Raw genomic sequence first — 23,517 nt, 5'->3', positions numbered from 1 at the left:
TGTTTTGCAAAGATTTCAGAGAACACGACAATGTCTTCGAGATAAACTAAACAGATTTGCCATATTTAAGGCTGGCGAAAACGGTATCCATCATGCGCTGAACATAGGCCGAAAGGCAGCACTTTAAACTCGTACAGTCCATCTGGAATGACAAAAGCCGTTTTTTCGTGGTCCCGCTCATCGACCTCAATCTGCCAGTACCCGCTCTTCAAGTCAATGGCGGAGAAGTACTGAGCGCGACAAAGCTTCTCGAGGAAAGCATCAATACGGGCTAGTAGGTAGACGTCTTTTTTTAGGGATGTCGTTCAACTTTCAATAATTAACAGATAGTCGAAGGGTGCCATCCTTTTTCTTTACCAGCGTGACAGGGGACGGCCACAGACTACTGGAGGGTTGGGTGACACCATCAAGAAACATCTCCTGAACCTGTGTCTGATTCGCTTCGCGTTCCGTTGTTGAGATGCGGTATGGCTGCTGGAGTATAGGGCGGGCATCGTTGGGCGTAATTATGCGGTACTTCTCAAGAGGCTTTGCCGAATTTTCGACGAGGTCGCGAAACAAGCGCTGTATTCAAGGAGGAGAGAACGCAGTTCGCACTGCGGTGTTTCCGAGAGATCTGTACAATATCAAGATGATCAAGGGATTAGTGCATATTTTCCAACTGCTCCGAACGTAAAACATTCAGAAACATCCGGAAAGGACTCGGCGAATAAAATTACAGTAGCGCGGAAAAGATGACGGGGCTCGCTCGTGAAGTTATTCACCAGGAGCTCCGATCGGCCGTTATGGAGGTGGATGAGGCTCCGCGAGGTGATGCCGTGGATGAGCAAAAGGGACTGGTTGCCTTCAGCGACGGCCGTCTCGTCACGTAGTTCATCGCAGTTAAGTCACAAAAATACTGGAACGTGGCGGAATAGAAACGCTCTCGGCAGATATTCGAAGAGGGACGCGGCGCTGGCGGTCCGCGGTGTCAGTGTCGTCAGCTTTCTCGGTCTAAGATGTCACGGTATGCTTTCGGAGATCAATATTGGCTGCATACTCCAAGAGAAAATTTACACCAAGGTTACGTTGTATCCAGACGCCAGGCCAACAGGAACAGGAGGCTTTATTTTGAGGTGCAAGCTCGCAGCCTAAAACGAACATCCCTGTACATAGAGAACGAGCGCGGTATTATACCTGCGTGAGCTGCCAGCGCATGTGAAGACATGACGTACGCGATCAACCAACACAATATGTAGCGAGCGTCCTACTCGCGATACAACACAACGCTATAACACTTCCTTTCTTTTACAATTATAAACGATGCGACGGCCGTCGCTGTCTCGTGCTCCTTCGCAGTGGCATCGGTTGGCCAGCGCTTGTTTGCTGGGCTGGCAATGGTGACGGGGTTGATTCAGCGGATGAATGAAGCCCTACGTCTGATGCATGTGGCAGTTCCATCTCTGGAATTGATCTTTCACTCAACAGGATGCAGGACGTCGCAAGTGGTCAGCGTGCACAAACCGCTTTGTTTCTCACACACACCAAATATGTTGTCGGCGATTTCACTCGCGTAATTCGTCCGGGCGCGCATTCCACCACGTCATCACGCACCGAGCGAACCCACACAATCACCAACAGCAAACAACCTCTGCACACCTCTGCTTTTAGCAGCAGACGCTTTTACTTTGTCAGCATTTGTATTCATTCTATGTATAGTCCTCAGTTTTAGTAACGACCAGCGCGTACGCAGTTTCCTTCGCAGAAATAATTCGGTAAGTGTTCTTCCCTTGAAAGTATGCGGTGCACTTCTATAAGAGAAAACGAAGTTATCAATTCTGTGCTGCAGCGACCTAGAAGGGCCTCTTTCTTCATCATCCAGCAGCTGCTTAAGCACTGCCTTCTTGACTGTTTGCACTGCTCGCTCTGCCGCTCCTTTAGATTGTGGGTGGTAGGGTAGGGTGAGCGTATGCTTAACGCTGCTTGTTTTGAGAAATTCTTGGAATTCAGCTGTTCGAAACTGCGGATCGATATCGGTTACTACTTCTACCGGCAACCAATGCGAAACAAACCAGGAACGAACACACTTCACCTTTTTGGCAGTTGTCACTGCCATAGCTTTGATTTCTAACCATCTGGAGTATGCAGCAATTGCGACAAGGAGCAATTTCCCTTTTTCTTCCGCTAAATCAAAATGTACATGCTCCCATGGGTTTTGTCACAATTGCCAAGAAGCCAAAGGTACGAGCTGAGAGGAGGGGAGAACAGACTGGCATATTTGACAATTCCGCACACATTGCTCGAGAGCATGATCAATGCCAGATCACCACACCATGGATCTTGTTACAGCTTTCATACAGGCTATGCCCAGATGATGTTCATGCAATACAACCAACACCTGCTTCCGGAGCGACTCGAGACTGACTACTCTGTTGGTCCATACCAGGCATTCATTGTCTATGCTGAGCTAAAATCGGCGAATGAAAAATGGTTATAATTGATCGGACACAGCTCTAGAACAGCCATGTCATATCATGTCCCGAACTGCACTCAGCAATTATTCTCGCCCAGTTTCACGTTCCACATCTTTTGCTGTTTCAGGCAACTCATTCAGAGACGAAAAATAAGATTTCCTCACACTGGTCACCCAAGTCGGGTAGTGGCAAACGAGGCAATGCAGCCGCATGACGTATAGCAGATCTCGGCCTATTGCTTATTTTGGTTTGGTTTGTGGTGTTTAACGTCCCGAAGCAACTCAGGCTATGAGAGACGCCGTAGTGGAGGACTCCGGAAAGTTCGACCACCTGGGGTTTTTTAACGTCCACTGACAACGCACAGCACACGGGCGCCTTGCTTTTGTCTCCAACGAAAAGCTGCCGTCGAGGCCGGGATTCGATCCCGCGTCCTTGGGAACAGTAGTCGAGCGCCGTAACCACTGCGCCACCCCGGCGGGTATATGCTTATTTTGGTAGCGATAGTTAGCCAAACATGCGAGCCACCGATGCACTCTTGCCGTGGCTACCGCGCTGCCCGGCCGTTTCCGATCAAACAGAATAGTGAGTCACTGAGGGCCGTCAAAATGTTAATTCCGTACAAGCACTCGGGAAACTTTTAGGGCTTCTCTTTCTATTTGTCCGTACTTCCTTTCGGAAGACGACAATGACCGAGACACAAACGCTATGGATTTTTTATTGCCGTTTTCGACGTGCGACTATACTGCGCCGAGTCCGTACTCGGATGCATCAAATGTGATCTGAATTTCTTTTTTCACATTATAGAGCGTCAAAACACTTTTATCAGAGAAGAAATTTTTTGCTAATGTGAAAGCCTCGCCACACTGACGCGACCAGTGCCATTTGCTTTCTTTGTGGAGCAAGTCGTGAAATGATTCAAGAACCGTCTCCAAATTTGGCAAACATTTGGCTTAAAAGTTTCATCATCATCATCAGCCTGACTATACCCACTGCAGGGTGAAGGCCTATCCCATATTTCTCCACTTAACCCGGTTCTGTGCTAGCGGCGTCCACTTCACCCCTGCGAACTTCTTAACCTCATCCGCTTTCTAACTTTCTGCCGCCCCCTGCTACGCTTTCCTTCCCTTGGAATCCAGTTGGTTACCCTAAGCGAAAATCGGTTATCCTCTCTTCGCCCTACATGTCCTGCTCATGCTTATTTCTTCTACTTAATTTCCACTAGAATGTCGGTAACTGAAGTTATTTCTCTAACCCACTCTGCACGCTTCCTATCTCTTAATGTTACCCCTACTATTTTTCGTTCCATAGCCCTATGGTTCGTCCTCAACTGAAGAACTCTGTTGGTTAGCCTCCACGTTTCAGCCCCATAGGTGAGTACAGGTAAGATGCAACTGTTGTAAACGTTCCTCTTGAGCGGTACCGGTAAACTGCTAGTCATAATCTGCGAGTGCTTGCCATATGCGCTCCATCCCAACCTTATTCTTCTTGTTATTTCCTTTTCATGGTCCGGATCTGCGGTTACTACCTATCCTAAGTAGGAATATTCGCCTACTACTTCAAGTACTTCGCTACCTAATGTTAACTGCTGATCCTTCCCGAGGCTGTTGAACATTACCTTAGTCTTTTGCATATTGATTTTCAAGCCTACCTTTCTACTTTTCCTCAATCATTATTTGCAGTTCATCCGCTGAGTTGCTTAGCAAGGCAATGTAATCAGCAAATCACAGATTACTGAGGTATTCTCCATCTACCCTTATCCCTAACTGCTCCCATTCCAAGTCTCTGAATACTTCATCTAAGCAAGCTGTGAATAGTGCTGGGGAGATTGTGTCTCCTTGCCTAACACCTTTCTTTATGGGAATTTTGTTACTTTCTTTATGCAGAACTATGGTTGCTGTGCGGCCACTGCATACATCTTCCATCACTTTCACGTACGGCTCGTCTACCTGTTAATTTCGCAATGCCTGCATCACCGCCGATGTTTCAAAGGACACAAATGCTTTTTCGTAATGAATGAATGCTATGTATAAGGGCTGTTTATAATCCGAGCATTTTGTTATTACCTGATTGATGCTATGGATATGATCGATTGTAGAGTACCGTTTCCGAAAAGCTGCTTGATCCTTTGATTGCAGTCTAATGTTGCCCTGATTTTATTAGCGATTACCTTAGTAAATACCTTATACGTAACAGACAGTAAGCTGATTGGTCTGTAATTTTTAAGGTCCTCAGAGTCCCCTTTCTTATCAATGAGGATAATGTTTGCATTCTTCCATGGTTCCGGTACAGTCGATGACACCAGGCACTGCGTATACAGTGTGGCCAGTTTTTCTAGCACTATATCCTCCCCGTCCTTTAGCAAATCTGCAGATATCTGATCCTCTCCAGCTGACTTCCCCCTTTTCACATTTTATAATGCTTTCTTGACCTCGTCCTTCGTCACTGGTGGAATGTCTGACTGTTTTTCCCTGCCGCTAATCTCGTTACTGTGCTGACTACTTTGGCTACTGTAGAGATCTGTATAAAACTCCTCGGCTACTTTGACTATCTTGTCCATATTCGTGATGACGTTGTCCACCTTGTCCCTTATCCCATACATCTGGTTTTTGCCTATGCCCAATTTCTTCTTCACCGCTTTAAGGCTACCCCCGTTCTTTACAGCATGCTCAATTTTCTCTATGTTTTACTTCCTTATATCGGCCACCTTGCGCTTATTGATTAGCTTTGATATCTCAGCCAATTCGATCTGATCTGTTGGAGTGGAAGCTTTAATACTCTGGCGTTTCTTAATCAAGTCTTTCGTCTCCTTAGACAGCTTACCGGTATCCTCTCTAACTATCCTACCGCCTACTTCTACAGTGCACTCGGTAATAATATCTCTGAAATTATTGTTCATTGCTTCTAGGGTAATGTCCTCGTCCTCGGTTAGAGCTGAATATCTATTCTGTAGCGAGATCCTGAATTCTTCTGCCCTCCTCCTCACCGCTAATTCGTTGATGAGTTTCTTTCTTACTAATCTGTTGCGTTCCTTCTTCAGATTTAGCTAATTCGGGACCTCACCATCCTGTGGGCACTGCATCGCACTTTCCCGATTGCCTCTACATCTTGCACAATGGCGGGGGTTGAACACATTATGAAGTCAATTTCATTTTAGTCTCCCCGTTAGGGCTTTGCCATGACCATTTCCGGTTCTTCCGTTTGCTGAAGAATGTATTCATGATTCTTAAGGTATTGCGCTCTGCAAACTCCACTAGTAAATACCCCTTGCAATTCCTAGAACCAATGCCGTAGTCACCTACTGCCTGGTCTCCTGCCTGCTTTTTCCCTACCTTGGCACTGAAGTCGCCTATTAGTACAATATACTGCGTCTTTACTTTTCGCATTGCCGATTCTACATCTTTGATGAAGCTTTCAACTGCCTGGTCATCATAACTACATGTAGGTGCATAGGCTTGTACAACCTTCAGTTTATACCGTTTATTAAGCCTAATTACGATGACTGCCACCCTCTCATTATTGCTATTGAATTCATCTATATCACTTGCTATATACTTACTGACAAAGAAACCTACTCCTAGTTGTCGCCTCTCTGGTAAGCCTCGATAACACAGTAACTGCCCATCCTTCAGTACAGTATATGCCTCATTCGGCCTCCTAACCTCACTAAGCCCTATGAAATCCCATTTCATACCCTCTAGTTCCTCTAACAGCACAGCTAAACTAGCTTCACTAGCTAGGTTTCTGACGTTAAACGTTGCCAGGGTCAGTTTCCAATGGCGGCCTGTCCAGTGGAGCCAGACATTCTTAGCACCCCCTGCTGCGTCACAAATCTGACCGCCGCCGAGGTCAGTTGTTCCGCAGCCGCTGGTGACTGAGGGCCGGGGTTTTATGAAGCTTATCATGAGAGGTTGCGGCCCATTAGTGCACCAGGGTGGCCAACTCCTGTTCTGGTGAGGGAGTGCGTTGCCGGAGGTGTTCACCGGCATCAGGTCGCACCCCAAACCTGTTTATGCAATTCCATCGACACGTAGATTTTTTTTCTTTTTTGGGCATAAAAAATTTTTCATGCACAAAAAAGCTTTCAACTGGGTCACGTTGATCGAAAGGGGTGCTTTATTATGGCGACCCCCTTTTTCAGCGTCGGATGCAGGCCATCCTTATCAATTTCATGTCCCAAGTATGTTATGAGTTGCTGAAACAAAGCACACTTTTTCTCATTCACACGTACACCGTGTTCACTCACACGCTGCAGGGCTTGTTCCACTCGTTCGTAAGCCTGCCTATAGTTCTCGCCTGTGATGATTATGGCATCCAAGTAGCAGGCCGTCCCTGGCATACCATGAAATATTTGATCCATGGCAGCTGGAAGCGACGAAACCTAAAAAGGCCCCCGTGGGTGTTAATAGTCAGAAGTTCTTGAACTTGCTCATTTAGCTCGAGTTGCATGTACGCCTTCGAGAGGTCAAGAACGGAAAACAGTGTTCCGCCTTTCATGGCTGCAGACATGTCTTCGGGCAGCAATGCTCAGCCTCAATTTCTGGATATACGGTGACCCGGCAATCACCACAAAGACGCAGTTCTTTACTGTTATTTTTACGAACTATGACCAGGTCCGTTGTCCAGCTACTATGCGCGACCCGATAGATGACACCAGATGTTTCTAAATTCGCCAATTCATGCTCGACTTGTTCGCGTACAGCGTACGGAACTGGGCTTGCTTTAGCAAACGCAGGGCGCGCATTTTCTTTCAAGACAACGCTAGCTTTGAAACGTGGTCATTATTATTACGTGCATGCACGTAGGGCTGCGAAACCTTCTATATACACTGCTTCTGAACAATGATAACCAAAGATTTCACCTTCTCTTTAGAACTAAATTCCTGGATATATCCAGCCAGATGCAAATTTATATGCCTGCCCTATAGTATAAATATGCTTCATTTGTCTTTCTGGCCGCAGTAAGCCTTATGATATTGCGCTTAGAGCCCGCCTTTTTCTGGATTAGCCCTGCTGGCTAGTCTTAACCAAACAAAGTTCTAGTATGAAATTTTGAAGTATGTAGTTTCCAAGGGCAGACTGTCCGAAGCCAGAGAATCTTAGCACCATTCGCTGTGGCATAGATCTAACCATTTCCGTGGTCAATTGCTTTTGAGCCGCTTTAAATTCAAGTTCGGAGCCTAACTGGTATATTAATACAAGTCAGGGTAGTTCGTTAACGCACAAAAGTGACCAAAATCTTTAATTGTGGGGGAATTCGTTGCAGGCAGGGGTCCCCTAGATAAGGCCACTCTTCACACGTATTTTGTGCAATTCCATCTGCGAGCAGTAAGTACTCTTTATTGCCCTGCAGAAACATGCGCAGCATCGCGAATTGAACCATGACCTTCCTTGCTTCGAGGCAGATTTTATATCTACAGTCATCCCTGCGTTCAATAACATTTTGTTGATGAGCGCGGGGTCTCGCTGACGTAGGGAGCCAGTCGCCACAGTCAGTTCCGTCAGTCCCAGTGAAGAGCGCGGGGTCTCAGTGATGTGGGGAGCCGGAAGGAAGTACCGATCATCGGAGCGGCCGGTGGATTTCTGTCGTCGGTCATTGGAGTTTCTGGTAGTTGCGAGTCCGAAGCTCCAGAATGAGGTGAGGACATCAAACGGCGCCTCTACCGACTGTAGGTTTAAGTACGACGTTGAGATTGGAAAAGAAGCGGGGCAATATATATATTTATTTATATGGGAGTTCTCAACGCTTTCTAATTGAATGTGGACGCAGAAAAACTTGCGCTTGTACTAAAGTAGATGAGCATTAAGCGCCTGCCCCGTGTAAAACAACATTGTGTATGTGTTGTGCATTGGTGGAAGGGACACTAGAGTCTGGTTTTAATATCAAGCACTTGTTTTTATTTCTGCTCTACTCATTTCCTTCCGTGCAGATTTACGCATAATGTTTCCCCATTGGACGTGTTTGCACACACGCAGGGATACGGGCAGGGAGGGTCACCGCTGCACTGCATAAAAAATAAAACGAAATTAATATTGTGTCAGTGCGTAACATAATAAATTGTTGTTTCTGCGGTTGGGCTGAGGCTAATTCAAATGCATATAAAAGTAATACGATTTAGTAGTTGGTAGACTATTCCTATTTAAATATAATACAATAGCTATTTAGTATTTAAGGTCTTTCATGCTTGAAGAAAGCAATATTTTTTTGTTACGAGCTCTTGCTTTCATACCACGGCGTATGAGATGCTAACGATGGTTGCGTTGAAAGGAAAACTTTAAGTGAAACTCCGGCTTCGTAATGGAATTCATCTGCCTTTTGAACGGGAAACATCCTTTACTGAAAATATCTTCCCTGCCATTATTACTGTAGTTACTGAAGTAGGTCGGATAAGTACTAGTAACAGTATTCTGAGCGTCGCCGAGTTCCAACCTTGAGAACACACACCCTTCGACTACAGTTTCGTATCCATAGGGATGACTGAAATCATCATGAGCGGGATAATAGCGACGTGCGTAGTCACAATGCTGACAAAAAAAACGGCTATCATAAACGGGGCAGCCAGCGAAGCTGAAGACAAGTTCCTTGACCCGGGAAATACTCTCGCTCCTGAGCTTTAAATCAGACTGACTGGTCGGGTTGCCCAAGTGACGGATCAAATTACAGCTTATTAGAGATACCTAAGCTCTTTACTAACTATTCCACTATTGACGTTCTCGTAACCTGCAATTAAGCAATGACATAAATTTCATGACCTGCCGTAAAACACAATAAACGCATCATGTGCACACAGTTCCAAAAAATGTCACGTGAAGTTGCTCCTACATGGTGGAAGCAAACTGTGCATTCGAAGAGATTAAGTTCATTTCTTGCTTCATTCTTCCTATTCATTACATGATTTCGAGAAACATTCTTGATTTTGAATAAAAGTTACTTAACTAGCTAATAAGTTTAGAAATTAAAAACGCTAGACATTTAACCGGCCATATTGTTAAAGGCTTGTGTGAAATTGCTAACTTTAGGGGTAGTACAGACGATGCCGCCATAACAGACAACAAACAAAAAGGTTTGCAACCAGATGGCTACAATGAATGTGTACATGCGACTAGGTATGGGGTGAATATAAGTAGTCTTTGTCATAAACGCAATCATTTATAGAAAAACACCAGTCTTCAAATATTCTGGGCAACCTATAAGCAACAAACTAAAGCTCCTAATTTTCTTTAACAAATGGCAGAAATATGCCCCAAATTAATTATTGATAGCACATTCTGATTATCACATTCCACATCTGCAAAGTTAGCTCGCGAAAGTATTTCACCGTTTTGAAGTCATGCAGTGCTAATTCTCCAAAGTGAAGGTTTCTTTTTCCTCCCGACAATGTCTACAAGGGTTTTATATCATGGTTGTGCTGCCAAAGCTGCTTGTCTGGTAACTGAATTCACCAATACGCAATGATCACAATGTCGGCATCTTCTGCAGCGTCTAACCAGACGAAGAGCATGAAAAGCACTTTTCTGTAGAATGTTGATGATCTTGTGGGTTAAGCGGCTCCGACATATAGTTAGCTGTCACTGAGGCTCTCAATAGTTCATTTCTCCAATGCTTTTCTGCAGCGTGTTTAACATGAGAATCTTAACATCGAAGGCAAACCCAAGTGAATACTTATGCGTGTACGTTGTGTTTGAAATGAAACAAGGGCTCGTCTGTAAAGCTCCTGAGCTTCGAGCTAACAGATTCGTGTTGGATGTACCAAAAGCTCTAGTTTTCTGTATTAAAACCGATGTTGCGGGGCCAGACATGCTGCCAGGATTGAAATGGTGTCGTGCAGCGTTTTCTTCAAAACTCACATCAGAGATTAATATAAAAATGAAGTATTTGGACTTACAGTAGATTATATTTCAATGTGTTTCACACAGTAACTACGGGCGGAGTATTTTTGGCTTATCGAATACATTACTAATCCACTTACACCACATGCATCTATATAGTCAAAATCGCTGCCTCTAGAATTTTTCTATAACCGTAAAACTTTTAGGGTGTAGGAAAATTAGTCCTGTTAAGCGAACATCCGGATAACACTAACTCTCGAAATCTGAAGTAACGCGGAGCTATGTACCAAATCTCTATACAATCCTTTGTAGCCGCATGGCACTGCTTGGGTACATGCTAGTTATTGTTCAATCCTTCGTACATTTACGTCCATAAATATAATCGAAAAATCCCAGGCACGTGCAGTGCACACAGAAGGTCTTTTATTTTATTATGAAGGGAAAAAAGCAGGACCAGTGGAATGTAAGTCAGGCATTTAAGCATCATTACGATGTAATATTAAGCAGTATACTCAGAAGTAGAAAACAACTATCTTTTCTTTCTAAAATGAACTAGCGCCGTATTTTCATAAGAAAATGGCGGTGTAAACACTTGCAATTTTTAGAATATTTTAAATTGAACTCAATTTTTTTATTACTAAATCGAGAAGCAAAAATTAATTAACCAATTACTCTAAAGGGCGCCAATTATGCGGACAGAAGCCTTAACGGATGGCCAAAATAGAAGAAATGCTTTCTTCCGAAGAGAGGTTGAGTTTGAAAAAAATGTTATTGCTGACTGCATGCTGAATTATCCTTGCGGATTCTGACGGCAATAGTGCCACCGTAGCACCACTTAAATCATAAATGGTGTTCACAAGCCAGTCAGGCATAGTTAATCGTAATAGATAATAGTCACCCTTCTGTCACCATCTCGATTTCAGATCCGAGTCCTGCAAGAAAGTTAAAAGAAGGCGTAAAACTTCCTTTCTAGAAGACCGGTTTCCGCCCGGGTAGGCAATGTTCAGAACCTAACTGTGGGGGACTGCGATTTTCTTAAGGGATGCGAACATATTACTCCTTTCTGCTCTGTGTCCTGGACCGCACTCAATGTAGCGTTCAATTTCTCTGCATACAGCACATGTGGAACACAGCGGAGGCATTTCCAGACCCGTCTTATACTTGCACGCAGGGGTGCGAGTGGAGCCGGTGCGAATGCGATACAGCAAAGTGGCTTGTAATCTTTTCAGATTCAGGTGTACTTTTCTTACCGTTCCGCCCAAGCAAAAGCCTTGCCCATCGTCAAACAAACTCCGCTCTGAGAAGAACGCGTTTTTCTCTCCTCCAGGATGACATCTACAAAAAGAAAAGCTCCCATGTTATTATACTTGTGACCACGCTTCTCATTATTGAAGAATTGTTCTTGAGCACGTATCTTACATTGTGCGCAATGGTGGAATTGAAAGTGCACGTAGAGAGTGACGCTTTCTGGTTTCCATGCTTGGAAGCACTCGCCTCACTTACTTCGTACACTCTTGACAGTACATGACTATAGAAAGCTTTGCATCATGAAATGCTGTGGTCGCTTGGGACGGCAACTGATTGCGTTTAGAAAAATTGTAATTTAGCGAGGTAATAGCGTTTCAGAGTATAAATATTTTTTGTCCGTACGTATGCTCTCCTGCAAACAGTGAGCTTTTGGCGGCACTCAACGCATTATGTTATAAGCCTGGTTGACGTCATGTCTGTTTTGTTGCATAATAAAGTTTTGCGTGCTTTCTTTTGTGTTCAACGTTTATTTCGAGGAAGGTAATTTGGCGAAGGATTTTGTGACTAACATTATGATTTCTTTGGGAGAAATAATGTATGAAAATATTTTAAAATCTTAAATGGAGTGGTCAAAGCGCGGAATACGAAAATTGTTCAGCCCGATAGAAACCACTCGAAAAAAGAAAATGAGAGGAACAATACAGAAAACAGAATTTAGGTGTAGATGCGATATAAATGTACTCTCATTTCCCTAATAAATTCTCAAAAGCTGCCTGAATAGGAGCAAAGCAAAAAATTTCTGATTACTATTCTGCTGATGCCGGGGGCCTTTATATATATATATATATATATATATATATATATATATATATATATATATATATATATATATATATATATATATATATATATATATATATATATATATATATATATATATATATATATATATATATATATATATATATATATATATATATATATATATATATATATATATTCGCCTACTACTTCCAGTATTTCGCTACCTAATGTAAACTGCTGTTCCTTCCCGAAGCTGTTGAACATTACCTTAGTCTTCTGCATATTGATTTTCAAGCCTACCTTCCTACTTAGGACAGGTAGTAACCGCAGATCTGGACCATGACAAGGAAATAACAAGAAGAATAAGATTGGGATGGAGCGCATTTGGCAAGCACTCGCAGATAATGAATAGCAGCTTGCCGGTATCGCTCAAGAAGAAAGTATACAACAGTTGCATCTTGCCTGTACTCACCTATGGGGCTGAAACGTGGAGGCTAACCAAGAGAGTTCTACTTAAGTTGAGGACAACCCAGAGGGCTATGGAACGAAAAATAGTAGGGGTAACATTAAGAGATAGAAAGCGTGCAGAGTGGGTCAGAGAAATAACTCAAGTTACCGACATTCTAGTGGAAATTAAGAAGAAGAAATGGACATGGGCAGGACATGTAGTGCGAAGAGAGGATAACCGATGGTCGCTGAGGGTAACAAACTGGATTCCAAGGGAAGGAAAGCGTAGCAGGGGGCGGCAGAAAGTTAGGTGGGCGGATGAGATTAAGAAGTTCGCAGGGGTCAAGTGGATGCAGCTAGCACAGAACCGGGTTAAGTGGAGAAATATGGGAGAGGCCTTCGCCCTGCAGTGGGTATAATCAGGCTGATGATGATATATATATATATATATATATATATATATATATATATATATATATATATATATATATATATATATATATATATATATATATATATATATATATATACAGTTAAGGTATACCGTACGAGACGACGATAACGTGCTGGTGTGGTGAGCAAGACGACACTGAAGCTAAGCTAGGTTCGTTCCGGTGGTGTGCCCCTGACAGTGAATTGTTGCAGTTACCGATGTGCTATCCTCTGCCATTTGGTGGAAGATTGCTGGAAGTACTTTATATACAAACCTCGATCTCCGTAGTGGCCGCCAGCCTGGTATCAGCACTGTGACATCCGATGCAACATCTAAAGCGGCACATCCAACTCCCACGGCAGTTATGAAGCAGCCTCGTGATCCGAACATGTTGTGCGGAAGCAACCACATCGACGCAGAAGACTGGCTCACAATGTACGAGCGCGTCAGCACACACAACCATTGGAACGCGACCCTTATGCTTGCGAACGTCATTTTCTCTCTGGCGGGTACGCCGCGCTCCTGGTTTGAGACTCATGTACCCTGCCACACATCCTGGGATATGTGCATGAGAAGCTCCGACATCTATTTGGCGAGCCGGTCGAACGCAAGCTCGGCGCTGAACGAGAACTCGCATTCCGAGCCCAGTACTCGACCGAATTACATTCATCACGTATTCATGAAGGTGAACAACACCCTGCCCGAGGGCGACGAGAAGGGCCACCTTAAAGGTAATTGATGACGATGCTTTTAACCTCCTCTTTTTAAAGACTGTACGACGGTCTACTCATTCCTTAGATTACCGACAATTTGAGCAAGCAAAATACCGTCGTAATGCTCCTACTTCCACCCCTTGCCAAACACAGCTGCTAGGTCCTCATGCGATTATATTGTTACGAAGGGGGTAAGACGTCGGAGCGCTGAACAACAAGACGATAGGGTAGGGAGGTCAGCTGGTCAACGGCAGCGCGTCCGACACGAGAGTCTTTTTCCAACGTCTTTCTCCTTCACTTGTGTTCTAAACTTCATCTTCTTCTGTCCTGTTACATTTTCCCCCTGGGCAGACGAAGCCCCCCGGGCGAGGTAGTTATTCGTTTCCACGAGAGTGACACGGCTTCATCCGGGCGACATGGCCAACTTCAGTTCTGACTGAACGACGACCACTTGCTGTCATACGTGCTATTTGGTAGTTCACTTCACTGACGCGTTCAAGCACAACGTAAGGGCCAGCGTAATGCGCCAACATTTTCTGCGCTAAACCACGCTTTCGGTGAGGTCGCCAAAGCCACACTAAATCTCCAGGGGCGTAAGACACATGGTTATGCCGGCTTTTGAAAGCTCTTGCGAAGCGAGAATTTGCAAACGGGCGAGACGGCGAGCTTCTTCGGCTCGACAAAGAGTTTCCGCGATGCACAGTTCATCATGGACGGAGTAAGGAAGAATGGTATCTACAAAATACCGAGGAGGACGGGCATATAGCAGGAAGAACGGGCTGTAGCCAGTAGTCTCATGGGTAGCAGTGTTGAATGCAAACGTTATAAAGGGCAGTATAGTATGCCAATTCTTCTGGTCAGATGTGATATGTACATAGATAGCATGTTTGTGAGTGTGCGGTTTGTGCGCTCCGTCTAGCCGTTAGTTTGAAGGTGATATGGTGTGGAATGCCTAAAATGCGACGCACACAACCAAAGAAGTTCTTCCACAACATCTGCCATAAACTGGAGACCTCGGTCACTAATGATCACTCGCGGAGGTCCATGGCGGAGGATCACAGAATGGAGCAAGAACAGGGAGACGTGGTGAGCGGTAGCTGAAGGAAGAGCTGCCGTTTCGCAATAGCGAGTGAGGTAGTCGGCACAAACCACGATCCAACGATTTCCGTCGGATGACTTCGGGAAGGGACCCATAAGGTCGATTCCGATTTTCTCAAATGCGCCACGTGGTGGAGTCACAGGATACAGCAGGCCCTGTGGCGTGGACGTAGGGCGTTTGTGTCGTTGGCACTCAGTGCAGCTCGCCACATATCGCTCAGTCGTCTGGCGCATTTTTTGCCAATAAAACCGCTCGCGGGCACGATGGAGCGTTCTTGCTGAGCCCAGATGACCGGAAGTGGGGTCGTCGTGCATGGCGCGTAATATGCACGAGCGGTAGATCTCGGGAACCACAAGCAGAAAATTCGTACCGGTGCTTGAGTAAGCCTTTTTGTACAAAAGGCCATCACGGAGACAAAATGAGCTGGAGGCAGTGGAATCCCGCGCCTCCGCAAGCAGAGGCTCGAGTGTTATATCGGTCTCTTGCGCAGTCCTCAAAGCCTAGGCGTCGGGAAACTCGGGCACGACGGAGGCGATGTAATGATCGAAATCACCAGAGTGACATTCAGTCGTAGGAAAAGGAAGACGTGAAAGACAGTCTGCATCGGCGTGTTTGCGGCCACTTTTGTACGAAACAGTGAAGTCGTACTCTTGCAGACGAAGGGCCCAGCGTGCCAGACGACCAGATGGATCACGATGGTTGACAAGCCAACACAGGGCATGATGGTCCGTCACAACCATGAAATGGCGTCCATATAGGTAGCACCAAAACCGCTGAACAGCGAAAACTACACCGAGACACTCCTGCTCCGTAACAGTGTAGTTACGCTCAGGTTTGCTGAGGGAACGGCTTGCATACGCAATTACGTGCTCGCCTGTTGTCGAACGTTGCACAAGCACAGCGCCAACACAAATCCCACTTGCACCAGTGTGGACTTCAGTCGGAGCGGAGGGGTTTAAGTGCCGTAGTATGGGATGTGACGTAAGCAGAAACTTTAGTTGGCGGAAAGACGCGTCGCAATCTGAGGTCCAGTCGAAAGGGACGTCCTTTTGTAGAAGGGATGTCAGAGGGTAGGCGACGTCGGCAAACCTTGGGATGAATCTTCGAAAGTAGGAACACAGGCCCAGAAAACTTCGGAGCTCCTTTTGAGCCTGTGGTCGTTGGAATGCTGCAACTGCTGCAGTCGTCTGTGGATCTGGCCGAACTCCATCGCGGTCGACGAGATGCCTGAGTACCAGCGCTTGACGTTCACCAAAACGGCACTTTTGTAATCCAGGACAAGGCCAGCCTTCTGTAGGTAATCTAAAACAACATCGAGTCGCGTGTTATGTTCAGTAAAAGTCCGGCCAAAAATAACAACATCGTCTAAATAGCACATGCAGATTTCCCACTTGAGGCCACGAAGTATTGTGTCCATAAATCTTTCAAATATGGCCGGCGCATTACTTAGGCTGAAGGGAATCACGTTAAATTCAAATAGGCCGTCCGGCGTAACAAATGCAGTTTTTTTCCTTGTCAGCAGGGTCCATCAGAATTTGCCAATAACCCGATCGCAAATCAACTGAAGAGAAATAAGACACGGAGAAAAGGCAATTTATGGCATCGTCGATGCGTGGGAGAGGATACACATCCTTTTTAGTGGTGGAGTTGAGGCGATGATAGTCAATGCAGAAACTCCATGTTCCGTCTTTTTTCTTCACCAATATCACGGGAGCAGCCCAAGGACTGGAGGATTCCTGTATTACGCCCCTGTTCAACATGTCTTGGACTTGCTCGGTGATGATGTTACGCTCTGATGGTGACACACGGTACGGCTTTTAACGGATCGGATGGGCAGATCCCGTGTCAATCCTTTGGCGTGCGCGCGACAGCGGAAAACGTTGAGAGCAGTCGGACTGCCTGAAATCAGAGACGGATAGGTGCTGGGACAAGAGGTTCTTCAATATCTGTCGTTGTGAGGTGTTCAACGATGCGCTGATCATCGGAAGAAGCTTTTCGTCAGCAGGTGAGCTAGTAGCGGGGTTGTCTAGGGAAGGAGTAAGGACAGCTACACAATTCGGGAGAGTTGCGCTACATGAAGCTAGTTTGGAACCCGCTGGAAAAACAACTGGTTCCGATGAGCAATTTATAGTCCACAGTCCGGTACGGCTCTCTTTCACGCGAACCAAACAATTTTGCAGTAACGCATTTTTTTACGCACTGCAAATTAAGAGGCGCCACAGTAGCCTCAAAAGAGCCGTTAATAGCACGGGAGCAGGACACCTGGACACATACTGCTGAATGTGGCGGTATGACGACTTCATCACACACACACAAAACGTCTTCATATTTTGATGTCTCTTCCAAAAGTACACGAGGAAGAGAATCACTAACACTTAGCTCTCCCGTTCGACAGTAAACTGTAGCGCAGCACATATGCAGGAAGTCAATGCCCAAGATTACGTCGTGTGTAGATCGAGGCAGTACTGCAAACTCCGCCGGAAATACTGTGCCCCCAAGGAAACTTTAACGCTGCATACCCCAACCGGATACAATAACTCTCCACTTACTCCATAAAAATTTGTAGTTTTGTCCTAGACAAACATAACTTTGTTCTTCAAAAGGTTCTTAAATTTTAAACTCATTACTGAAACTGTAGCACCAATGTCTACCAACGCCATCGTTGGCAAACCATCAAGGATGACATTGACCTTGTTCTTAACATGAACACAGACGGAGGAATAATAGGTAGCAGCACACATTTTCCAGCGACCTCACCTCCATTGGCCGTGCTGGCTAGTTTTCCTGCGTTGGTGGTGGAGATCGGCGCCATGGAGACGGGGAGCGGCGCACACGAAATGCCGGAGGTGGTGTCACACTACGGTCAGACGCTGGCGATGGGGTGCCCTTCGTTTTGAAAACGGCCCCTCCGGGTAGGATGTTCTGGCCGATAGTTGTCGATTTAGGGCTGGACGATGCGTCGGTTCGGTGCCGTCGGGGGATTCCGGAACGATGTGCGCCGATTGCAGTAGCGAGAAATGTGACCCGCGGCACCACACCGGTAGCACACCGGAAGAGGTCTCTCAAAAAGTGGCGTGTCAGCTGGTTTCTGCATGGTAGGCCGTGACGAATATCCGGATCGTGGTTCCGGGACGATGTAGTTGTTCGGCGGTCGGCGCGATGTACGACTGGAGTAAGAGCGAGGAACTCTACGCTGATGGCAAGAGAATTGTTGGAAATTCTCTTCAGGTCTTGGTCGCGGAGTGTATAGGTCTTCGCGGCAGACAAAGTCGGTGACATTCGCGGACATCGGCAGGCACGCACCCCCATAAGTTGGACGAGCATATACGTCCCCTGCGAAGCCATTGGGCCGGACAAGCAGCTCACGTCTTGACATCTCATCTGGAACAATTTCACGGATGGCGCACAGGAGACTTTGAGATGGCGATTCTTCAATGCTAGCCACTGTAGTCACATTTGCGAGCCGTCCAAATTTCGGTGTAAAGCGGCGAGTCTTTAGGGCCCCGAATGTTCAGCAGTGCCCGATAACGTCAGAGACCGAACTCAAGTTTTCCTTGGCAATGAGGACGCGGTAGACATCTTCTGCAATGCCTTTGAGCAGATGGCTTACCCTATCATATTGTCACAGAAGCCAGTGAAACTGGTTCAGCAGGTTTACTTAGGATTAAGTAAAAGCACCGGCAAGATCAGGCACGGAACCGACTGGCGGGCGAGCACCGAGAGCGAAGAAGACGAGCGCGTGCCAGTCTCCCGAGCTCACCACATGGCGGCGCCAGTAAGAGAACACTGCGGCATTGCCCCTCCCGGTGGAAAAGGCATCGTCCCGATGCCGAGTGGCGAGGTCGAGGATAACCGTAGTCGGCGAGGATGCGCGTTCACATCAAGTAGTTAAAGGAAGCAAAGAAAAAAAACACATGTAGCTTGACCTAGCGGGAGTAGAAGGGCTTCATCCTGGCGACATGTACGACTTCCGATTGTGCTTGCCGTCGGGATGAGCGAACAGTTCCTTGCGGGGTCACTTCGTAGGTGACGTCGCTGAGTTTGCGTTGTACTTCGTACGGGCCGAAGTAGCGGCGCAGAAGCTTCTCGGAGCGACCCCGCTGGCGAACAGGTGTACACACCCAAACCTGATCGCCAGGGGGTTGTAAATTACCTCCCTGTGACGAAGGTTGTACCGTCGAGCATCTTTACCTTGCTGTGTCCGGACTCTCAGTCTAGCCAGCTGGCGAGCGGCCTCGGCATGCTGGACGAATTGGTCGGCACCGGCAATCGATGGTTGGGCAACATCTGGCAGCGGCATTGCATCCAGCATGGTAACAGCTTCGCGACCGTACACCAAACGAAACGGTGTAAAGCGGGTCGTTTCCTGGACGGCGGTGTTATAAACAAATGTTGCATACGGTAGTATTTGGTCCCAGTTCTTATGATCTTCGTTGACGTACATATAAAGCATATCGGCGATGGTCTTATTGAGTCGCTCAGTAAGGCCATTTGTCTGAGGGTGGTAAGCTGTTGTTCTGCGATGACAAGTGCCACTGAGCCGAATCACTTCCTGGGTTAGAGCTGAAGTAAATGCCGTGCCTCTGTCAGTTAAAACGATCGCAGGGGCACCGTGACGAAGGACCAGATTAAAGATGAAAAAGTTCGCAATATCAGTAGACGTGCCGCTGGGAAGAGCTTTCGTCTCACAATAGCGGGTTAGATAATCTGTGGCGACTATAATGTACCTGTTGCCCAATGATGACGTAGGAAATGGCCCGAGCAAGTCCATACCGACTTGGTGAAAAGGTACTCGCGGAGGAACAATAGGCTGCAGCATGCCGGCCGGCTTGACAGGTGGTATCTTCCGACGTTGGCAATCATGGCACGTCCTAACATAGCACTGAACCATAGCGGCAAGCTTGGGCCAGTAGTACTTTTGTCGTACTCGTGCCAAGGTGCGCGAAAAACCGAGATGTCCAGCAGAAAGCTCGTCGTGGCATGCCTGCAAAACGTCCGTACGGAGCGGCGTTAGGACAACCAGCAGATACTGAATGTCTGTGGAAGCATAGTTTTTCTTGTAGAGGACGCCGTCACGCAAGCAGAATGACGACAGGCCACGCGTGAAAAGGCGAGGAGGCGATGAGGCGGTTCCTTCGAGGTAATCGATGAGGGGCCGCAGTTCGGTGTCGTCTCGCTGCTGTTGAGCGAGATCTTGCGTCGAGAGAGCGCCGAGAAAGACGGAGTCATCTGTTTCACTTGAAGAGCACGGGATAGGGTTTTGTGATAGGCAGTCAGCGTCACTGTGTTTCTTGCCGGACTTGTACACAATAGTGACGTCGAACTCCTGTAAGCGGAGACTCCAGCGGGCTAACCTGCCTGAAGGATCTTTAAGGTTCGCTAACCAACAGAGTGAGTGGTGGTCGCTGACCACTCTAAACGGCCGACCATACAAATACGGCCGAAATTTCGTTACCGCCCACACAACTGCAAGGCACTCCTTTTCGGTAGTAGAATAATTCGCTTCGGAACGAGACAGGGTGCGGCTAGCGTAAGCAATCACCCGCTCAACGCCTTCTTGCCACTGAACGAGAACTGCACCGAGGCCAACGTTACTGGCGTCGGTATGCAATTCTGTGTCGGCCTCCTCGTCGAAGTGGCCAAGTACGGGCGTTGTTTGAAGGCGCTTGCGAAGCTCCTCGAAGGCCCTTTGCTGCTCGTCGGCCCAGATGAAAGGCTGGTCGTCCTTTGTTAGACGAGTCAATGGTTCCGCTATTCGGGAGAAGTCGTGCACAAATCTCCTGTAATATGCACAGAGGCCCAAAAACCGTCGCACGGAACTTTTATCAGTGGGGGTCGGGAAAGCAGCTACGGCAGCCGTCTTCTCTGGATCAGGGCTAATTCCCTCAGCACTCACGACGTGACCCAGGAACTTGAGCTGTTGGAATGCAAAGTGGCATTTTTCTGGTTTTAGTGAGAGTCCGGCCCCGCGGATGGCATTTAGCACGGCCGTCAATCGTTTGAGGTGCTCTTCGTAAGTCGCAGAGAAAATGACAACGTCGTCAAGGTACACGAGGCACGTCTGTCATTTCAGGCCGGCTAGGACAGTGTCCATCATTCTTTGAAAGGTTGCGGGAGCGGAACACAAACCGAATGGAAGCACCTTAAATTCGTACAGTCCGTCAGGAGTAATGAATGCGGTTTTCTCTCGATCACGTTCATCGACTTCGATCTGCCAGTACCCGCTGCGTAGATCGAGCGATGAAAAGTATCGGGCGTGGCGAAGTCGGTCGAGCGAGTCATCGATTCGAGGCAGTGGGTAGACGTCCTTTTTCGTAATTTTGTTAAGCCTCCTATAGTCGATGCATAATATGAGTGCTCCGTCCTTTTTAGCGACCAGCACAACTGGTGAGGCCCATGGACTTGTGGACAGCTGGATGACACCATCGCGGAGCATTTCATCAACTTGCGCCCGAATAGCCTCTCGTTCTTTCGGCGATACTCGGTAGGGGTGTTGGCGGATAGGGCGCTCGGTGGGATCAACTATAATTCTATGTTTGGTTACTGACGTCTGCTTCACTTTGGAAATGACGGCAAAGCAGTCACGGTAAGTGTGCAGAATTGCTTGAAGGCGGCGTTTCTGGGTAAGAGACAAAGCTGGGTTCACGTCAGTTTGAACAGTATGTCCAGTGCTCTCGGGAGAGTTCTCGTTGGCCAGCGAAAGGGCGCAATGGGCGGATGGCGCACTGACTTCGTCAAAATAAGCGATAGCTGTACCTTGCGGTAAATGGCGGTATTCGGCACTAAAGTTCGTTAAAAGCAGTTCAGTTCGTTTATTTCTCAAGGCAAAGATCCCCCGAGCGATGCAGACTTGTAGGCTCAACAATAAATTCACGTTCGTTTCCGCGAGGCCTTGCAAGGCGGGAGGGTTGTCGCACTGCACTGTAACAAACAAGCTGGTGCGTGGAGGTAGAGTGACATGGTCGTCGCACACTCGAAAAACTGGCCTGTCTGTGTAGTCGTCGTTGTGCTGTCTGTACTCGTCGGAAATTGCGCGGTGAGTATAAAACGCCACCATGAAATCCCGGAGGTCGATGATTGCTTCGGTTTCTCTAAGAAAATCAAGGCCGAGAATCAGGTCCTTGGAGCACTCTGCTAGCACAACAAAGCAGCACGAGAAAGTTACGTGGTGAATCTCGACGCGAGCGGTGCACACTCCGAGCGGCGTTACCACGTGCCGTCCGGCTGTCTTTATCGGGGCTCCGTGCCAAGGAGTCAGGACTTTTCGCAGAATGGTAGCAAGGCCATGACTCATAACGCAAAAATCAGCGCCGCTATCTACAAGGGCAGTCGTGTTGTGGTTATCAACGACGATCGGTATTTCGGCGGAATGTAGCTCACCGTCGACAAAGTGCGGCGTTTCAGGGATCGTCGGGCTGACGGGTCGTTCGTTGCGTCGAATTACGGCGTCGAATGTAAGCTTCTGTGATCGTCGGGAGGTCGTCGGACTCGTTGGTCGTGCGGTGCGTCGATTGGGGGCGTCGGAGGAAAACTTCGGCGATCGTCGAAAAGTGGTCGGACTGTTGGTCGGAGCGAAGGGTCGGAGGTCGGTCTGTCTGATCGAATCGATGAGCGGAGGAAGTTGGTCATAGTGTTCATCGACGGCAGCCCTACCCCCGAGGGTCGCCGTCTTCAGTTTTCCCGGTGTGGACTTGGGGACTGCCTGAGGAAAGAACGGCGGCTGGTGGAAAACTGTCTCGGCGGTGGTGACCTGGACTGGCGTCGGTGGAGGGACGCAGGTGGGACGTGGTCGCTGAGGTATTGGTCGATATCGCGAGGTCGTTCGCCATAGCGCAGCCGAGGGGCATCCGGGGAAAATCCGCGCAAGCCCATCCGACGGTACGGGCAGTGGCGCAGAACGTGACCGGCTTCGCCGCAGTGGAAGCACAAAGGCAGATTGTTCGGCGTGCGCCACGCATGTGCTTTGCGAACGGGTGGTCGAGGTTCAGGCACACCAGTCGAAACTGGATATTGCGGTGGAGGACGTGCGGGAGGAGCGGGGTTGCTGGGTGCCAATTGTTCAGGCGCAGGTGTACGCAACACGTCACTGTACGTCATGATCTGTGGCGCAGGTGGCTGGTGTGATGGTACTGATGGCACTGCTTGGCGGAGCTCCTCGCGCACAATATCCGAGATGCCCCCAACACGTGGATGTTGTTCGAGAGAGGGCAGCTTTTGCAGCTCTTCGCGCACAATGCTTCGGATAAGCTCGCGAAGGGCTTCCCTGTCGTTTCCGGCCATTGGCAAGCGGAAGTCTACAGCAGCAATGTTCGCAGAGCGATCGAAATGTACAAATCGCTGATTCAAGGCACGCTCGATGCTTGTTGCTTCTCTCGTAAAATCAGCAACAGTACGTGGAGGATCACGTACAAGGTCAACGAACAGCTGCTCCTTGATGGCTTGCATAAGGTAGCGCACCTTCTTTACTTCCGACATGGACGGGTCCGCCCGGTTG

The 23,517-nt window shown here is 47.5% G+C and overlaps 1 long non-coding RNA gene across 1 annotated transcript in view; it reads right to left on the bottom strand.

Moving 5' to 3' along the window:
• Positions 1 to 8,324: 8,324 nt before the first annotated feature.
• Positions 8,325 to 23,517, bottom strand: part of LOC146195969 (uncharacterized) — a 54,101-nt gene continuing 38,908 nt past the window's right edge. Inside the window, exons 2-3 of the long non-coding RNA XR_014705616.1 lie at positions 11,530 to 11,614; positions 8,325 to 8,454 (exon numbers count right to left, since the gene is read on the bottom strand). This is a non-coding gene — a long non-coding RNA (uncharacterized LOC146195969). The remainder of the gene's footprint in view (positions 8,455 to 11,529; positions 11,615 to 23,517) is intronic.

The sequence above is a fragment of the Amblyomma maculatum genome, chromosome 3 (genome assembly GCF_055883805.1).
Source record: "Amblyomma maculatum isolate TAMU_Amacu chromosome 3, ASM5588380v1, whole genome shotgun sequence".
Lineage (NCBI taxonomy): Eukaryota > Metazoa > Arthropoda > Arachnida > Ixodida > Ixodidae > Amblyomma > Amblyomma maculatum.
The sequence above is the reverse complement of the archived record's forward strand: the minus strand, read 5'-3'. Positions and strand labels throughout refer to the sequence as shown.